We start from the raw sequence: 6,089 nt of genomic DNA, 5'->3' as shown, positions 1-6,089 counted from the left end.
ACAAATTTTTGATTTTCAAATCTTATTCTTAATTAAAAAAAATAAACCTTTGTGTGTATGTACATGTGTGAATGGATATTTGTGTGTGAGTACAGACATAGACTCTCATGTCCCAGTGTGTGTGTGAAGGTCAAATAACAGCCTTAGGTGTCATCCCCTCTTTCCCATCATTCGAGAGAAGGCCCTTTTCAGTTCACTATGTACCCCCCAGGATAGATGTATTGCAAGTTTCTGGGGGACTCTCTTGTTCCAGCCTCTAAGATTTCTATAAGAGTGTTAAGATTACAGAAGCATGCAACAGCTGCAGGCTTTATGTGGGCCCTGAGATATAAACTCAGATTTTAATGACCCTGTTATAAGTGCTTTGCCCATGAAGCCATTTCTTCACTTTGTATTTATTATTATTATTAAGATTGTATACTCCATCAATCATTTTTCAGTGATCTGTGGATTCTACCCGAATCCTAGCTTTAACTGCTCCTTTTAGACTAAATCATAGTTAATCCTACTAAATCATAACTACCTAGCAGTGGTTTTAGATTTTATTATAATCACAAATATATTTTGGTTAGTTGATAGGATATTATTAATTAGAAATTTGAGGTTCCATAAAAAGAGGGTTCATGAATCCTTACCATGAAGATAATAATATTAGGGATTAGCATCACAATGAGGCATTTATTCCAGACTTCTGCAGAAGATTAAAAGAATTCATTATATTTTAACCCAGGTTCACCACTGGGAACATAACAGTTCATCTGGTTATCATAACTAATGTATGAGAGGTAATTTGTGTGTGTGTGTGTGTGTGTGTGTGTGTGTGTGTTCACACACCGGAGCCATGCTAGCACACAATCCAAAATGGTTGGATTATATAGAGACGGGCAGCTGGGGAAAGGGCAGTCCAGCAGGGGCTGGGGAAGTTTAGGGTAGGGGTCAGGGTACAACAGCCAGGAGGGTTCCTCTTACTCCCCCAACCAATAGCCAAGTGCTGGGACTACAAGTGTGTGCCACCACACCTGGCTTTTTATGTGAGTTCTGAGTATTAAACCCATGCTCTCATGTTTGAATGGCAAGTATTATACCAATAGGGCTACCCCTCCCCCACCCTTTGAGAAGTAATTACTAAGCATTCTTGTAGCTTCATAATTGAATGGGAAAAAAAAAGAAGAAATATAAAGGGAAAGAAAATGGAACATGACCGGTCCTGAATTTCAGCACCAAATTAATTGAGAGAGAGAGAAAAAAATTCATGCCTGCTCCTAGGTAATGCTGGAAGAGAAAGTTTATTATAGATATGTGTGAGAGCATAGAAAGAGGCAAGGACATTTGGGAGAGTCCAGAGTGGACATGACCTTGGGACGTGGGGGGAGAGGGGCAGAGGAAGAGAGAGGGGAGAAAGGAAGACCAAGAGTACCAACCAGGAGGGAGAGGGTGGAGGGGAAAAACCAAAAAGAATCAGGTAAGCAAAATGGTTGGATTATATAGGGAAGGGTGGTTGGGGGGAAGGGCATCCAAGACCCTGGGCTGGAGAAGTTTAGGGTTGGGGGAATGGGGTATGCCAGTCAGGAGGGCCCTGTAACAGGTAGGGACTAAAGGATGCTGAGAGAACCTGGCAGCATCCACTTTAATATGTTAAATAAGCACCTCAGCCATTTGTCCCAGGGTTTGAAACCTAACAATAATGACCACATATTTTAAGCTCAGTACCTACCTGGATCCCTGTTGGTGACCTCAGTGGAGATGCGACATGAATCCATGGCTGCTTCATCTCTGATTCCATAACTATCAAAAGTGATGGCCAAGTCACTCCACTTTTTCTGCTCAACCACCAGAGTCCACTTTGCTCTACAGAGAGAAGAATATAAATGTCTCTGAATTCCAGTCACTCTGCAGAGTTCTGAATGTTCTCGTAGTTCTAAAACTCTGTTCACACTAAAATGAAGTCTCATTGAATTGAGGTTGCCTCATTGGCACCAATCTTGGTTGCTGTGAAGAGACACCATGCCCTTGGCAACTCTTATGAAAGAAAGCATTTAATTAGGGCTTGCTTACAGTTTCAGAAGATTAGTCCATTATTGTCATGACAGGGAGCTCGGTGGCACATGGCAGACACGATGCTGGAGAAATAGCTGAGAGTTCTACATCTTAATCCACAAGCAGCAGGAAGAGGGAGACACTGGGCCTGGCATGGCCTTTTGAAACCTCAAAGTCTAAACCCAAGTGACACACCTCCTCCAATGAGGCCACACCTACTCCAACAAGGCAACACCTCCTATTCTTTCTCATGTAGTGTCACTCCTCAATGACTAGGCATTCAACTATATAAGCCTGTGGGGACCATTCTAATTCAAGATATCACAGCATCTGGTCAGACCTTGATCACTCATCCTATTATAAGGGATTTCAGCATGGGTCAAGTCAAGAGATCCATTCTTTTTTAAGATTTTTCTAAAGAGTATCCTGATGGAAAGTAATAAAGAACAGAAATGAAATGATTGTCCATTGAGAATGCATGATCAATACTTGTACTCCTAAGGAGTTCTTTCTTCCCCCACCAACACCTCATTTGAAGGGATAATTATTCCCTACCACCATATTTATTGCATGAGATCTGATGTCTTTCTAGCATCAGCTGATGTATGCTCATGGGTTCCCAATGTCCAGGCATTATCAAAAGACACTAGTAGCTAATTAGGTAAGTGTCTTAGGGTTCTATTGCTGTGAAAAGACACCATGACCAAGGCCACTCTTTTTTTTTTTTTTTAATTAATCATTCCATTTGTTTACATTTCAAGTGATATTCCACTTCCCAATTATCCCTCCACAAACCCCCCATCCCACATCTGCCCTCTTCTCCCTCCCCTTTGCCTCTATGAGGGTGCTCCCCCACTGACCTACCCTCTCCTGCTCTACTGCTCCAGCATTCCTCTACACTGGGGCATCAAACCTCCACAGGACCAAGGACCTCCCCTCCCATTGATGTCAGGCAAGGCATCCTCTGCTACATATATATATCTGGATCCATAGATCCCTCCCCTCACACTCCTTGGTGGGTGGTCTAGTCTCTGAGAGCACTGGGTGGTCTGGCCAGTCTATGTTGTTCTTTCTGGGGTTGTAATCCCCTTCTGCTCCTCCAGTCCTTCCACCAGCTTCCCCACCGTGGTCCCTGAGCTCAGTCTGATGGTTGGAACCAAACATCCTCATCTGCATTGGTCAGTTGCTGGGCAGACCTCCCAAATAACAGCCACACTAGGTTGATGTCAGCAAGTATCTCTTGGTAACAGCAACAAAGTCTGGGCTTGGTGTCTGCAGACAGGATGAGTCCCCAGGTGGGGCAGTCCCCGGATGGCCCTTCCTTCAGTCTCTGCTCCATTGTTTTGTCCCTTTGGACAGGAACATTTCTGGGTTAAAAACTTTGAGATGGGTGGGTGGCCCCATCCCTGGACCTGGGGCCATGCCTATCTACTGGAGGTGGTCTCTACAGGTTCTATTTCCCCTTCAATGCAAATTTCTGCTAAAGTCATCTCTGTTGGGTTCTGGGAGTCTCTCATTTCCCTGGTGTCTGGAACCCTCCAGTGGCTATCCCCATTTCCTCATCCCCCACTGCTACATATTTTTATTTGATTTCCTGTCTTCTCCAGTACCTGATACTGCCTCTTCCCCCTCCCCCCCCCACTTATTTCAACCAAGGCAACTCTTATAAAGGAGAAATTTTAATTGTGGCTGGCTTATAGGTGTAGTCCATTATCATCATGGTGGGAAGCATAGAAGCATGCAGGCAGAGAAGGAGAAGGAGTTGGGAGTTCTACATCTTGATCCAAAGGCAGGCAGGAGGAGGGTCTCATTCCACATTGGACAGAGTTTGAGCATAGGAGTCTTCAAAGCCTACTTACACAGTGAACCAGTTCCTCCAAAAGGCCACACCCATTCCAAAGAGGCCACACCTCCTAACAGTGCCACTTCCTGAGTCAAGCATATTCAAACCACCACAGTAAGTGATCACATAGATAAGGGCTGGAGATATTAAAGGGATAAGGCCACAGGGCCTGAGGAAGCTTGCTTCCTAGTGCCTTAATTTTCACTAGAGTCTGGCTGAAAGACCTGCCCTGCCCTTCCATTGCCATAATGAAATGCCAGAGGCAATTAACTTATGAACAAACAAGATTGCTGCCAAAGATCAAGTGCTTCCATCACTTAAAGATGCTGGCAAGAGTGGCCAAGAATGGGAGTGTGATTGCCGAGTAAACCACTCTGCAAACCAGGAAGCAAAAGCGTGACTAAGAAACTAAAGTCCCACAATTCTCTTCAAGGGCCTACTATAGTGATGTAAGAACTAGGAATTAGGCCCTCCTTCTTAAAGATTCTGTCACTTATCAATAGAGCCAGGCAGGGGACCACACCTTTAACACACAGGCCCCTGAGACTCTCATCCCAAACCACAGTGCATGAATAATCCACTAGCTGGCCAAGAAAAACAAGTTTTCCAAGAATTACTGAATGTTGAATGTAAACTAACACTAATTCAAGTGTGGGGATGTTGTAAAGTGGAGAACAATTACAATATGTTATCAGGGACAGCAAGCAAACCAGTTTCCAATCCAGAAAAGCAAGACAGAATCCAAGATTGGTACTCTGCCCACCTCCAGTCAGACATCTGGTGTCACAGTGGTTGGTCACAATAAAGTCACTTTTACTACAGAGAGGGCAATGTTGCATCCTCAATGGAGCAGAGACTTCTACAACTTTCTTCCTCCCCCTCAACATATGCCAGCCTCATACTAATAATCATGAGCTTACTGTAGACCTTCACATTTCATGTAGTGGTTAACTATAGTTGTGATAATAAGGGGTGACTCACAATCATCTAACTCCAGTTCCAGGTCATTCAGTGCCATCTTCTAGCCTCCACAGGTTCCTGTACACATGGTATATACACATATACTCAGGCACACATACACATATACATTAAAACAAAAGAACCTTAAGCCATAGATCTACCTAGCTGGGCATGGTAGTATACACCTTTCATTTCAGCACTCAAGAGGCAGATGCATCTCTGGATTTGCGACCAGCCTGGACTACATAGAGAAACTGTCTCAAAACAAACAACAAAACTTTTCAATGGCACACAAGTGCTTCTTGTTCATACCACTGGGCAGGAGGAGGGTCTCATTCCACATTGGACAGAGTTTGAGCATAGGAGTCTTCAAAGCCCACTTACACAGTGGACCAGTTCCTCCAAAAGGCCACACCCATTCCAAAAAGGCCACACCTCCTAACAGTGCCACTTCCTATGAGTCAAGCATATTCAAACCACCACCGTAAGTGATCATATAGATAAGGGCTGGAGATATTAAAGGGTCTGAGGAAGCTTGCTTCCTAGTGCCTTAATTTTCATTAGAGTCTGTCTGAAAGACCTGCCCTGTTCTTCCATTGCCATAATGAAATGCCAGAGGCAATTAACTTATGAACAAACAAGAGTGCTGCCAAAGATCAAGTGCTTCCATCACAAGGGTGGCCAAGAATGGGAGTTCAAGGTTGGCTAGGTGACACTGCTTACATTTGACCAACCAGGTGATCCGAGCCTGCTCTTATGTCTGGTGCTAACTGGTTGTGACCTAACCTAGGTTCTAGGTACAACATTTCAGTCTTAGTTCCCTTTTCTGTTGATGTGATAAATTACTCTGACCAAAGGAACTTAGGGAGAGTTTTATTTTATCTCAGAATTCAAGTATTATGGGAGCATCATGGGAGCATGGGGGGTAGGAATCCAAAGCAGCAGGAGCCTGAAGCAGCTGGCCATAATCGCTGCCATGACCATGAGGATACAGAGAGTGATGAATGCATGCAGTCCACTCTCTCCCTGGCCTGAGAATGGTTCCACCCACGGTTATGATGGGTCTTACCTCAGATAACATAATCAAGATAATCACCCCACCCAGACAGGCTGCCCATCTTCCCGGTGACTCCAGATATTGCCAAGTTGACAGCACTAACCACCTGAATGAGGGTGAGAGATTACTTTCTGTTTGTTTGTTTAGTGTGTGTGTGTGTATGTGTCCTTGTGGAGGTCAGAGAACAATTTG

Source organism: Mus caroli, chromosome 7 (genome assembly GCF_900094665.2).
Source record: "Mus caroli chromosome 7, CAROLI_EIJ_v1.1, whole genome shotgun sequence".
Taxonomy (NCBI): Eukaryota; Metazoa; Chordata; class Mammalia; order Rodentia; family Muridae; genus Mus; species Mus caroli.
Note: the sequence above shows the minus strand (reverse complement) of the source record.